Source organism: Tachysurus vachellii, chromosome 26 (assembly GCF_030014155.1).
Source record: "Tachysurus vachellii isolate PV-2020 chromosome 26, HZAU_Pvac_v1, whole genome shotgun sequence".
NCBI lineage: Eukaryota > Metazoa > Chordata > Actinopteri > Siluriformes > Bagridae > Tachysurus > Tachysurus vachellii.
Genome location: NC_083485.1, coordinates 7207693 through 7223086, shown reverse-complemented (window position 1 = coordinate 7223086; position 15394 = coordinate 7207693). Strand labels below are relative to the sequence as shown.

At 36.2% G+C, this 15394-nt stretch overlaps 1 protein-coding gene across 2 annotated transcripts in view; it reads right to left on the bottom strand.

Moving 5' to 3' along the window:
* mvb12ba (multivesicular body subunit 12Ba) overlaps positions 1-15192 on the bottom strand; it is a 61307-nt gene extending 46115 nt beyond the window's left edge. The window contains exon 1 of one of the 2 annotated variants that reach the window (XM_060862756.1): positions 15054-15192. The gene's annotated coding sequence lies outside the window, so the exon portion shown is untranslated. The remainder of the gene's footprint in view (positions 1-15053) is intronic. The other variant, XM_060862757.1, reaches the window with a different exon arrangement.
* Positions 15193-15394: the final 202 nt, after the last annotated feature.

Here is a 15394-nt window from a genome sequence, read left to right as displayed (position 1 = left end):
ATCGCATTTTAGCCCTTATCAAACTTTCTCAAAAAAAAAAAAAAATGTTTTTTTATATATATAAATAAATATAAATAATTTTTTTTATAATATGTAAATAAAACACACACACTATATATATATATATATATATATATATATATATATATATATATATATATATATATATATATATATATATATATATATATACACACACATACATACATTAGGGCTGGGCAAGTTAACGCGTTTTTATCGCGTTTACGCATTAATTAGTTAACGGCGACAATTAGTTTATCGCGCGTTAACGTACTTTTTATTTTGAAAGTCTGTTGCTCACTGCGTTTGAATACACATAGATAGACTGTAATAATACAACCGAATACAACACAAACCATGGGTCACAGGAGGGGTGGGATGTTTATCAGTAGGCTACTGGCTGCTTGGGATGAGCGTCATCACACGTCTCAACCAATGAAAGCATTTGTTGTGTGCCTAAGAGAGTTACAGCGTGAAACAGAAAATATCTGGTGCGGACAGAAAAATGGAAAAAGGTACCGAAATCTTAAATGGACATTTTTATTTTAAACCTCTTCCACATGGTGGAGTTGATAGAACTAAAGCTATTTGTAACCACTGCAAAGCTGAATTGTCTTATCATCGGAGTACTTCGAGTCTGAAGTATCACTTAAATGCAATGCACACCGTTGATGCCAGCAAATCACCCACCCAAACATTGGATGCAGCATGTGGGAGAACTATAGATAAACAAAAGAAAGACAAGCTAACAAATGCCATTGCGAAGTGGGTAGCTACAAACTGCAGGTCGATTAGTATTGTGGAAGATGTCGGTCTGAAGAATGTTATTAGGATCGCAACGAATGACTGCACGTATGAGCCTCCGCCAAGACGCACCATCGCAAGAAAAATACATGAATTGTATGAAAAGGAGAGGACTATAAAGGCGACGGCGTTACAACGTGCACCAACTGTTGCCCTCACCGGAGACTACTGGACATCTCTGGGTAACCATAATTACCTCGGAGTTACAGTGCATTACATTGATGAACAATGGGAACTGCATTCACATGCTCTGACTGTAATGAAGACACAAGAGAGACATTTTGCTGAAACGTGCGCTGAACATTTTATTCATGTTGCACAGCAGTGGGACGTTTCAAATAAAGTCAGCACACTTAGCACAGATAGTGCAAGAAATATGATCGCTGCTGCGAGACATCTGCCTTTTGAACACGTCCCCTGCGTCCCCTGAGGGTTGTTGCAGAGGAACCTGTGGAAGCAACAACATCAAATCGTAAACATTTGCGATCGTTGTTTATTTACATCCGATATTAGACAGTGGCAACGCGGAACACAAATGTAACCCACACATTTTCTAGTGGGACTGCTTAAAGCGGAACACAACATTATCGCAAAACGTGCAACGTGCAGTTTTTTTCTACTCAGAAGTTGGTGGAAGTTTTGCTCAAATATTATTATTGAAGACTTCAAGCAAAGAAGGAAATATAGAGGTGAGTAAAGTTGTTAATATGTTGTATTTGTATTAAATGCATTACAGAATAATGCATATGTAAATGCATAACGTTAGATCAGCTAATCTCAAGCTGGCCGTTTGTTAGTTTGTGGCAGTTTGAAAAGGGATAAAATATATAAATCAACAAACTCATAGTTCTGAGTTAGTTACCTAGCAAGTCAGTTATTTTCAGTAAATTATTTCATAAGCTTCTTGGTCCCCATTGATTTTGCTCTATAGTTCTCACCAAAATGAAGAGAAAGAAGGACATCATGTCATTCTTCCAAAAAAAGGATAAGGTAGACAGTGAGGCAGAGCCAGATGGTTCAGGTGTGGAGAGAGCAAGAGTGAGTGCAGAGAGAGAGCAGGAAGAGTTATCCATTGGAGAGACTGAGAGTGAAGGAATAGTAGAGGAGGAAAGTGAGACAGATGGAGAGACCGAGGCTGAGAGTGATACACCTACAGAGGAGACATGTGCGTCCACTAGCAGTGGACCATCAGGTTTGTGCTGTTAAATACATCTGTAATAGGTTCTGCAATAAGTCACTTTATATGGTGTATAGAAATTAATCAGTTTGTGATTGAAATTAATTCTTGTTTAACATGCTATGAGCTTGTGATATCAGGTGGATTTCAGAAGTTGCCTGATGGCAATTATATATCTAAAATTAGCCAAATACATACCTTTTTATGATTTATTGTATCATATACTAAGGTAGACAGATGAAGTAATAAGTGTGCTTAAAACTTAATTCTCAATATTTATGTAAATGAAAACTATTTACTGAAATGAAAAGGGTATATATACTTTATATATATATATATATATTTATTTATTTATTTTTTTTTTCCCTTTGGCAGATATCAGCAAATCCCGGGAAGAACCACCTGTGCAGCCAATAATGAATACATACCCAAGAACTCTGATGGGGGACCGGAGGAGGAGCTTCAAGGCAGCCTGGTACCATATCCACTCCTGGCTTGAATATTCCAAACAATCAGACTGTGTTTTGTTATGCCTGCAGGCATTTTAGCCCTCCCAATGTCTCAGAGACGGTATTTGATTCAAAATTGGGTTTTAACAATTGGAAAAAGGCAACTTACAAACAGGGGGGATTTGCAATTCATGCAAGGTCTGAGCGGCACAAACAAGCAATGATTACATGGAGTGACTATCAGAAAGCTGTAAAAAGTAATGCAACACTGGTAAATGCCCTAAACAAGGAACACAACAAACAGGTTCAAGAAAATCGGGACTATACTTAAACAATACTACTACTTACAGCCACACAAAACATCGCACAAAGAGGACACGATGAGTCTGCAGAGTCAGATAATAAAGGGAACTTCATGGCAATCTTAGAAACAATAGCTAAGCATGACAAAACTGTGCAAAAAAGGTTGACTTCCATTCATAATGCAAAATATATTAGCAAAGGGATTCAGAATGAGGTTCTGAGTTGTTTGGCAGACATGGTTCGAACAAAAATGATCGAAGAAGTGAAAGACAGTGAGGATTATAGCATAATTGCCGATGAAACAAAAGATGTAAAAAAAAAAGCAGCAGATATCTCTAGTACTCAGGTACTATTTCAGTGGGTCTGTCCATGAGAGCTTTCTCCACTTTGAATCGGCTGATCGACTAGATGCAGCAGGGCTTACTGACAAAACATACATACATTAGAAAATCATGGTCTTGAATACAAAAACAACCTAGTAGGCCAAGCATATGACGGTGCTTCAGTTATGAGTGTCAAGCATTCAGGTGTCCAGGCACGCATTAAAGAACAAGCAAAGCATGCCTTTTACATCCACTGCAATGCACACTGTCTGAATTTAGTTTTAGTGGATACAGTCAAAGCTATCCCTGAGGTATGAGAATTCTTCGCCTTACTACAAAGACTGTATGTATTCACATCTGGGTCATATGTGCATCAAAAATGGCTTAAGATACAGAAAGAGATGTACCCAGGTGCACCGGCTAGAGAGCTTCAGAGGCTAGGTGACACTCGCTGGGCATGTCGATATATGGCTCTACACACTATTATGGATAGATTGCCTGTCATTAAGCAAGTCCTGCAAGACATAGTCCAAGAACACAGTGGTGACAGATCTGTTGAGGCTAGAGGTCTGCTTGCACAGATAGATTTACAGTTCATTGTGTGCCTTGTTACCCTCCATAAAGTGTTTGGAGAAGCAAAATGTCAGATATCAGATATGCTACAGTCTTCATCACTTGACCTGTCAAAGGCTGTTGATTTAGTTGAAGCCTTAGTTCAGACTTTGAATGACTACAGGGATGAGTCATTTTTTGATGACCTATGGAGTAAAGTGTTGAACACAGCTGAGCAATGTGATACTGCAATACAGCCCCCTGCAAAACGACCAAAAAAGCTAAGCTCTCAATTTAATGCAGACTGTGTACTCAGTACAGTGGGTCAGAGGTCAGATTCAGAACGAGAAAAAGAGAGTTTTTGCACAACCCTTTTCTACCCTGTTTTAGATCAGATGCTCAATGAGCTTAACAGAATGTTTTCTAGCAAAAACTGTGAAATAATGACTGGCATCCAAACTCTAAACCCTACAAGTGATGTGTTTCTCAAAGAAAAGTCTCTGTTTCCATTTGCTAGAATGTACGAATCAAATATTGAGGACTTGGGGCATGAACTACATCAGTTCAGAAGAATTTTAGAAAGGAAATTACAGAGTGGCATGCAGAAACCCTCCAGTGTAGTAGAGCTGGCATTATTCATTAAACCTTATAAAGAAGTTTTCTTTGAGCTTTTTAAACTATGCAAGATAGCTGTTTCAATCCCTGTTAGTACTGCTTCTTGTGAACGGAGTTTTTCTGCACTAAAGCTGGTGAAAACCTCTCAGGTCCACAATGTCAGATGACAGATTAAGCAATTTAGGTGTGCTGAGTATTGAGTCAAGGAGGGCAAAAGCCTTAAATTTAGATGAATTTGTTAATCTTTTTGCAAAAAACCACAAAAACCGTAGGATACAGTTACTGTGACTGATACTGTATATGTTATGTAAATGTAAAAATATAATTAAAATGCAAATAGTTACTGTATCTGATACTGCAAATGTAAACAATAAAATGTTGTTGAATGATTATAAACATGGTATTTTGCCTGTTAATGCCTGCAGTGCAGGGCAGAAAATGATATGACAACAATAAGGTCTTAATGTAACTGGCCCCTCTAACAGTACAACTGGCCCCAGCTTGGCCCCAGTTGAAATGGTCTAGAACCACCACTGCATCAGTACAGAGGCCTGTCCATTACAGTGGTGGTCCAAACATGCAGGCTCACACAGCAGGCTGGCCTCAATTGCACAGAGGTACTTGGCCACACCTGCAACATCCGTACCCTGTGAAAGGTTGTTTTCTCTTGCTGGTCATATTGTACAGAAGAAGAGAGTTTCTTTATCATCTGAAAATGTGAATGATCTTGTGTGTCTTAGCAACTGGCTTGGTGCAGATGAGTAAGTAAATGTAAAGTTAGATACATGCAGTTAATTTTGTCCACTCAACCTGCATCACTGAAAGTTATTTTTTTATTTTTTTTGGACTGAGATTCTCAGTCTCTTAAAGGAGATTGATGTTGTTGCTCTGGACATTTTTTTTTTTTTTTTTTTTTTTTACAAACTAAACAAAACGTTAATGTTTTATTTAATAAAATATAAACATTGTTTTTATGTTTTATTTATACGTTAATTATATTTAATTTGATTACATTAATGTTTAAGTTAAGATTTAGTGGAAGTGTTAAGAAGTGTTCTTTAGAAGAAGTGTTAACTGCTACTAACTTAACTGCTGTAAAAAAGCACTTTATTTGTTTAAAGTTTTGACAAACCAAATGTTATTGCACTTTTGTTCATACAGCAGTACTTTGAAAGAATACAATTACGCAATACACTACTTCTGATTTCATTATTGAATTTTGCGCATGCTGCGATTAATCGCGATTAATCACAGAAAAATCATGCGATTAATCGCGATTAAAATATTTAATCGTTGCCAAGCACACATACACACACACACACACATATATACATACATACATAGCACCTGAGAAAACTCATAGAAAATAACCAGAACAATCCCAGGTATTTATTAGAGATGATCCGGATACTCGGCTGAAATGAGTATCCGGTACGGATAAAGCACTTCTGCCGAGTACGAGTATTGCACAAGTAATACGAGTCAATATTTGTGCTCGGATTTAATGAAAATCATCATTGGGTAGCTGATTGTGTCAGCGTTCTGTGATAGGCTAGTCACAGCGCCCCTCCCCTACACACATACAGATGTATTGTGTTGCTGTGTCTCGCTCTGCTCACTCACAGTCACACACAGAACAGCTCTCTATCTCTTCCTCAGTCACTCAGGTTTGCGGGTCTTTTCCGTTAACGTTTAGGGTTTCTTCAGCTTTTTACTTCAGGTTGTAACGTTAATAATACGTACTTACTAACCAGTAGAGTAAACGGTAAACGTGGGTTCGTTCAGACGTGGTGCTTGCTTGGTAGTATGCGACTCGCATTGCGTCTCTGCCTGTCGGAGATTTTTTTTCTTTTTTAAACCTTCAGCTGTCTAACCAGTAACCAGACACTGAGTGTCTGACACGTTTTTGCTGTATTTCATAAAAACATAAAGGTAGTAAGCTAGTATTCTAAATATTACAAATTAATTATTAAGCTACACACACACACACACACACCTGGTGTGGAAATAAAAAATGAAAAAGAACCGAAAAAAAAACTAAAAAAAATCACACTGATCATAAAAAATTTAAAAGTTAAAAAAGAAATTTATGTTGTTCATTACATTTTACTTCATAATTGCACTGCATTGTTTTGTTTTCATTGTTGCAAAACCTGTTCTGTAATATAGTTCGTTTGCTAGCGTGATCAATACCATTGATCTGAAGCTCAATCCTGATGCTGTCCTGTTAATATTTTTCTAATCAGCAATAAATATAACAATTTCTGATCAACCCATATCAATCGCATGCTTAAAATAACATACCGGTTAAAGCCCTGCCCATTTCAAGACATGCCCCGCCTACTTCCGGGTTAGGCCCCACCCACTCTACAGATACAGATAATTCATAGGGTTAACAGATACAGATACAGCTGTACTCGCTCATCACTAGTATTTATTTAGCACAGTGACTAGATTTACAAAAAAAAATGCAATCCGAACACACTATTCCATCACTGTTCAGTAGTGAGGACTTCATGAGATTCTTCACTGATAAAATCGAAAGCATCAGGAACAAAATAGTTAATTGTTCAACATATGAGAGCATCTTGTGACCCAGTCTCACCTAAAGCTCTACACTCACAACTACAGTGCTTTACAAGTACAGGACAGGAAGAGTTAGATAAGCTTATTACTACAGCTAAACCGACAACTTGTTCACTAGACCCCATTCCAACTAGATTACTGAAAGAAGTGTTACATAAAGCTGGTGAGCCTCTTATTAATATTATTAACTCCTCGCTATCTTTAGGTTACGTCCCTAAATCTTTCAAGTTGGCAGTTATTAGGTCATGCATTAAGAAACAGAATTTAGATTCCAATGAACTATCCAATTACAGACCTATTTCATCTTCGGTTTATATCTAAGATACTAGAAAAGGTTGTGTCTATTCAACTGAGCTCCTTCTTACAGGAGAACAATATCTTTCAGTCAGGTTTCAGACCCCATCATAGCACAGAAACTGCAATTGTTAAAGTTACAAATGACTTGTTCCTGGCTTCGGACCAAGACTGCATGTCACTATTAGTTCTACTTGACCATATTGCTGCATTAGACACTATAGATCACAACATTCTCCTAGATCGCTTACAAAATTACACAGGTATTCAGGGACAGGTTTTAAGTTGGTTTAGATCCTACCTGTCTGATCGACACCATTTTGTAGTTAGTTAGTTAGTTGCCATAATTTACTGCCATGTCAGCTACTGAGGCTATCTTCATGGCAAGAACGGTTAATAAGAACTAAAATAACCATATAGACAATATAGACATAAATATAGACAAATATAGACAATGTAAATGAACATTTTTACATTAATATATGACAGAAACTCTAAAACTCACCATTTTGTAGAATTAAATGGTAAATCCTCCAGTTTATTGCCAGAGTCTAGGACCTCTGCTTTTCTCAATATACATTCTTCCACTTGGGAACATCATTAGAAGACATGGGATTAGTTTCCACTGTTATGCTGATGATACACAGTTATATATCTCATCAAAATATTGCCAAGAAACATCCTATCTGTACCTGATTCTGAGAAGCTAGTTCACGCAATCATGACCTCTAGACTGGATTATTGTAAAGCTTTACTAGGTGGCTGTCCTGTAGCTTTAATAAATAGGCTACAGTTAGTCCAAAACGCAGCTGCCAGAGTTCTTACCAGGACAAGAAAGTATGATCATATAACCCCAATTTTATCATAAGTTTAGAACTGATTACAAACTGCTGATACTTACATTCAAGGCTCTTAATGGTTTAGCTCCCATGTATCTAACTAGTCTTCTAACACGCTACAAACCTTCAGGCTCCCTGAGATAAAAAAAACTCAGGACTCCTGGTAGTTCCCAGAATATCTAACTTCACTAAAGGCGGTAGAGTGTTTTCGTATTTAGCTCCCAAACTTTGGAATAGAATTCCTGATAGTGTTTGGGGCTCAAACACACTTTCCCAGTTTAAATGTAGATTAAAAACTCATCTCTTTAGCCAGGCATACACATAATACGTCTCGTAATATTATGCACTATTACATCAAACTTGCAAACATTATGAACAGCAGCTATGTTAATCCCTCTCCACTGCTTCTCTCTTTCTACCCATCCCGAGGCATACAGAAATTGTACCAGCTCCGACTGTCTTCCGTGCGACAAAAACTGAGATGAGGCCAACTCTGTGAGAATCCTGAGGCATCTAAAGATCTACCAGCTCCAGTTAGACTCTGCGATACTAAAGAGGAGATATGAACTCTGTGTGGTCTTTTACATCAATACAACATTTGTCAGACTGTATATTTGTAAACACACCCTCCAGTGTCACCCATATGAGGATGGGTTCCCCTTTGAGTCTGGATCCTCTCAAGGTTTCTTTCTTTCATTCTAAGGAGATTTTCCCTTTCTACAGTCTCCTGAGTCACCTCAGACTTGCTCATTGGGGATACATGCATACACATATAAATATATCTCAGGGTTTCCCGCTGAAAATTTGTTAGTTAAGGTGGTAGGGTTGGGCGGGGGGGTCTTCTTTGTGAGATAGACCACAGACGCTGTACTACATTTAACAATTATTTATTTAACACTAACTATAAAATTTAAATAATATATACAAATAAATAAGAAAGTGCAAAACAACATTCAAAATTTGTCTCACGGACACATGTTTTATCAAATGGCTAGTTATCCTCCAGACAGTGACGGACCACGTCTTTCTCTCATTTCGGCCGTGTGGCGCGCATGCCCGCTCGCGGTGTGAAGCGCGTCCGTGCTATTTTCTGAGATGCACTTGATGGCCTTTTGTGCGGCGGAATTTTTTTTTTTTTTGGACAACCTAGTTAAGGCGGTAGGGTTTCCCAGCTTAGGCGGGCCGCCCGAACTGCAAAGTGCTGAGGGAAACCCTGTATCTAATATTAATCTTGAATTTTGTATTCTATTAATCTTTATATTATTCTTTATATTAACCTTTGTTCTATGTTTATGTTCTGTAAAGCCACTTTGAGACAATGTCAATTGTAAAAAACTCTATACAAATAAACTTGAATTTAATTAAATTGAATTTTAACCTGCCACTTGACATGCAGTCAGGGAAAGATCTGAAAAACCTTTTTTGGGAATTGAAACACGCAGCCAGCTGTTCTCTAGATGTCACAATGTGATGCCATGAACAAAATGGTGCTAACTACCTAGAAAATATAAGTGGAGTCCAGATTACTCTATAACCCTACTTTCTTCGGCGTACATGTTATTTCATTTTGTTCCTCTCTGACCAGCAATGAAAAATATTTTACTAGGCAGCACTTCTCTTCAACTTTAAAGCTTGTGCAAACAAGTTGGGATAGCATATTGCTGCAAATGCTATGGTAGCCATGCTGGTTAAGGGTGCCCTCAATTTTGAATAATCACCAACAGTGTCACCAGTAAAGTACACTACACTCCCCACATCATCACACCTCCTCCTTCATGCTTCACAGTGGCAAATGCACGTTTAGGAACTATTTGTTCACACTTTCTACATCTAAGAAAGAAAAGGCAGTTAGAACTAAAACATCACAATTTGGACTCCTCATACCAAATAGTTTGCCACTGATCTATTGTCCATCCCTTGTTTCTTGCCCCAAACACGTCTGTTTCTTTTGAAGTAGGGCTGGGCGATATGGCCGAAAACTGTATCACGATATCAGTGTTTCATATCGGTCGATCTCTATAATTATTGAACTTTTATATGGCCCATTTAAAATAAGGACCAGGAGAAAAATATATTACATTTAAACATTTTTTTAAAGCTAAACCTTCCTCTTATCGTAATCCCTTCAGTTATTAAGACAGAAATGTCACCAACCAGGAAAACTCAAATAAGTCTAAAGTCACAATGAACACTTAACAATTATCTCTTAACATTTAAGGTGCAAAATGAAAGAAAATGTAAGAAATGCTTAATAAAGTGTAATAAAATAGTGCAAAGTGTTAAATATAAACATAGAGAAACCTGAGAATTTAGTGCTGTTTAGTGTTAGGAAGTTCACTAGCTGTTCACCTTCTGGTGAATAAAGTGTTTTAAAATATGTGCAGTGTTTTGTAAACATAAATAAAACTGAGGTAGGCTGAGATACATCTGTAATATAAAAAAAACAAACCTGATACAGTACAATAACATTGTTTGAAATATAAAACCTGCAGAAATATGAAAAAGTAACTCAAGTTATTCTTTTCGTTGAACTATTCAAGTATATTTTGGTAGACTTATAATTAGGGCTGTAGCTATGGAATATTTTAGTAATCGAGTATTCTACCAAAAATTTCATCGATTAATCGAGTAATCTGATAAAATGTATTTTTGCTTAATTAAAGAGCAATATTAAATATACAAGAGAAAATAAGACAGGTCTCTTAAAATGAATAACTAATTGGTTTCCTTTTTTACAAAAGTTAACTTTTATTTTTTTAAATGCATAGTATGCAATGCATACAACAATATTTTCTATCAAAAATAAACATTTAGATATTACCCATTGTTTCTCTGTCTGTACTTGTACTGTGAACAATGACAAAGTTGACTGAGAAGAATTAAGTACATTTGTGTCATACATTCTGGGTTTTAAATGAACCCTTTTCTGAGATGCAAAAACAAAAAAATGTATTATTTTCAAATTACTTTTTTAAAGTATCAAAACTAAGGCATACATTAAAATAAATAGTAATAATAATAAAAAATACTGCCTTTAAGTCATGCAACTTAACTTTCAGAACTAAAAGATTCAAAATCTACAGCTCAGGCATAACAAACCTTTACTGTCTAATTTGGAATGCTTTGTGGTATTTAAGAGGCAAAAAACAAACAGGACCTAGAGGCCATGCATGGTATCCCACCGAGTGCTTTAAGCATATAATATATATATATATATATATATATATATATATATATATATATATATATATATATATATATATATATATATATATTTTTTTTTTTTTTTTTAATCAGAATATAAAAGTCTCTCTCAATGTGTGTGTGATTTAAAAGTCTTTAAAGGAGCATGTGATTGCAGCGAAAAAAGGTATCAACATGCTCAGAACTGAGGCTTGCCCTGCGCTTTGAAGAAATGTTTCCTGCTGCTGAAAACAGACGATCTAATAGTGTCCCAAAACTTGGACATTTTCTGTCATTTAATCATGTTTGTTTCTTCTCTTTGCTCATTGACATTGTTTTCGCACCCTTACATTTTGCAGCCCGCACTAGCACGCGCCCTCAAATCAAAAGACCGATAACTCCTCGCGTCTCCTTCCGCTTTTACGTAAGCACGTTGTCACACACACCAAATAATTGCACAAGAATGTGACGTGAGCTTTAAGATGAATTAAAAGAGGCTTCGAGGCAGAGAAATTTCAGCCCTAGTTAGAATATCCAAAAAACTGCCATACTGGCGCGCTGAATTTTCTTCTTTTATTTACAATTTCCTCACTCGCTGTGGCTCATTTTCTGCTTATCAGTCGCCGGTTACTGAAGAGGAATCCAGCACCAGCAGGAGACAACCTCTGTTTTCTTCCGACGAAGAATAAAAAATATCGAACGTCTTATCGATCACGTGTCTATCGTGATACATATCGTTATCGTTTTATCGCCCAGCCCTATTTTGAAGCATTTCAATTCAGCCACAATTCGACCATAAAGGCTGCCCGCAGTCTCCTCTGAACATTGGATGTTAAAATACGTCTGCCACTTGAACATTAAAAAGCATTTACGTGTGCTGTAACATGAGTTTATGTAAATCAGCGGTTTCTGAGTCTGGTAATTCTAATAGACTTATCCTCTGCAGCAAAGATATCTCTTGGTACTTTCCTTTCCTCATGAGTTTTGTCATAGCATTTGATGATTTTGCAAATGAATTTGGGGACACGTTTAAAGTTTTTGAGATTTTTCAGATTGGCTAACCTTCATTTCTTCAAGTTTTGATAGACTGTCTTCTCTTTACTGTTTCTTGCCATAATATGGATTTGAACTAAAGCACTGGATTTGTGTCTAAAGAACATTAAGAAAGAAAGAAAAGTCACAAAATAACTCTAAAATTCAAGAACACTCTAGATGACTACATTGTGAGTTTGATGTGAGAGAATGCCACGAGTGTGCCAAGCAGTCATCAAAGCTAACTTTTTTACTACACAATTCAGACAGTTTGAATGTCTTCATTATTAAAGTTACAATGTTGAAAATTATAAAACTAAAACACACTGAATAATAAGATGGGTCTAAACTTTTAAGTGTTACTGAACCTAGCTAAGAAAATTACTGTCATCATAATACGATATTACTGTTAAAAGGAAAAAGGAGTAATAACTTCTCATAAACCTACTTAATGATTTTGTATAAGTAATGTGAAATATCTGCAGAAACTGCTTGCTCTTATTTTTAAATTGATAGATGATTTGAAATCCAGCTACAGATTAATATCACCAAGTGCACATCTGACATCTGCACATGCCTTTAAAATTTAATAAATTCAAATCAATATCACTAAATAAGCATAAATAACTTCTAATATATACAAGTTATTTAATTTACACTAATAAATTCTAGCAAAGCTTCTTTTCAGAATAATATAAAATTTTCTATTGTGCCTTAATGAAGGGTTATGAAGTTACCCTGAAAACAAATTCATATTGTTTTTTTGTTAAATAGCTTAATAGAAAAAAATCTATGAATAATGTGACATTAATAAGTGTCTGTCTAATCATCCTTGGTCTAATTATTGAATACTGTGAGGGAATGGAAGGTATATGGGAGGCTTTGTAAATAATGCAAACACAAGGGTTGCATACGTTTTAAATGCATTTTTTGAATATGAAATTAGGAAATACTCTTTACATGCATTTGAATAGATATTTCAGTAATTAATTCTAGGTTTAATAAATAGCAGAACATCTAAAATCTGGTAATTTCACCATAATGTGTCTCAAATTCAGGATGGAATTGGATACATTTGTTGATGCATCTAGCTGAGAGTGCATAATTGTAATTTGTCTGTATGCCCTTTTCTTCATGTCCTCAGATGTGCAGAGATCATCCATAATATTAAAACAACAAAACTACTGACCCTTCACACCCTGGATACAACCTCTTTCAGCTTCTCTCTTCTGGCAGGCACTACAGAACTTTGCTTACCAAAACTGACAAGAACAGTTTCTTTCCCCAGACAATCACCCTGATTAACTACTCACCATAATTATATTCCCCGCTTCATATCTATAAGTACTGCATTACCAGAACTGTCCGTCATCACATCCGTGTATGTTACACACACTACTGCTGCTGTATATTGTACAAACGCATATCGCACAATATTGTTATTTGTACCACCATGTACTCCTCACACTTTATGTACATAACTGATCAGTCATATATTCATTCATTCATATTTAATACTCATACTGTCTATATTGTATCACATTGTGTCTGCATTGTCTTGTATAGTCTGTATCGTCTTGTATTGTAAAAACGTTATGCCTGTACTTTTGAGAGTCACATACATCTGGAACCAAATTCCTTGTGTGTGTAAACACACTTGGCCAATAAACCTGATTCTGAAAAGTGAAGTGAATAACGTTTATCATCCTGGTAAAATAGCACTTCTGAATGGGTAGGATATATTAAGTGAACAGTCAGTTCTCAAAGTTAAGGTTTTTGAAGCAAGAAAAATGGCCAAGTGTAAGGATCTGAGAAACTATGGGTAAAAATATCTTAAAATAGCAGGTCATATAGGGTCTTCTCAGTATGGATAGTACCTGCCAATTGTTGTCCACAGACAGACAACCAGTGAACTGTCAAAAATGCCACGGATGCCTAAGGCTCACTAATTCACATAGGAATCAACGGCTATCACCTCTCGACCAACAGAAGTGCGAATGCTACACTGATGAAAAAGTTCCTGCTCTCTATTATAAACAGGTGTCAAAACACAGTTCTGTGTAAATATTTTGTAATTAGAGAAACAGTTACCGATGGCTATGTTGATAAACCTAAACATTGATGACAAAATGTTGGGTCAGGATTTTGGAAAGGGACTTGATGTGTTCCAAAACTTTCTTTTAATTATAATTCAAAAATAATAAAAATGTTATATAATCAGGACTAATTTAATATTTCAACACTATTATAAAGACAATATTATAAAGACAATATTATAAAGAAGCTGTAATATTAAAAATATTCTCTGAAATATACACCAATTAAAATCTCGAGATAATGTCAGGCCAGAGTTTAATAAAACTGTAATATTAAGTGTGAACATTTAAGGAATGACCTCAACACATGGTGTTTAACTAGCTTTAAGAGTTCTGTTTGTCGAGTTAACGTTAAGCCTTAAATATTGCTGGGCATTAGCTTAGCTATCTTGCTGAAAGAGAAGAGATTATATTTGAGATTATATTGATATTATTGAGATAATTTGATTCTACCAGCTATATAATATATTCCATAAAACATCCCCTTGCCATGAAGCAGTGAGAACCTTTACTTGTCTAGCTGTATGATATGAGGCTTAATAAGTGACCAAAGAACGATAAATAAAGTGAAAGGTATAAAGCTCTTTCACAAGTCTTCTCGCCTCAAACTGTTACTCTCCTTTAACGTTCTTTCTTTTCTAACAGCCTTTTACTGCTTTGACTATAGCTCACAGAGCCTTGGTTGAGTTTGAGGCCTATGCGAAGAGAAGCGGCACAAAACACTCGCGCTTCAGATACAGTGGCAGCAAAATAACTAGCTATTAGCTTTCATGTCTTACCCAGTTATGATCAACAATCTGAATATTCCGGGTTCCGCAGCAAAATCCACAAGATCCTGCTATTTTTCCTTACGACCTCCTTATTTCATGCCGTTATTATCGTCAAGCTGCTGCTTCTTCTTCTTCTTCTTCTTCTTCTACTACTACTTCCATAGATATCTATACACTAGATGTCGCATTGGGGTCCTAAAAATGCGTCAAAACCGCCGCCATCTTTGTACGGTGCTCCTTTACCTCAAATGCATGGACGATGCCGGACTTCTGTGCTGCATATGGTTGTTCAAACAAAAGAAATCTAAAAATCAGACAGCAAGGGATTACATTTCACAAGTGAGAATGTG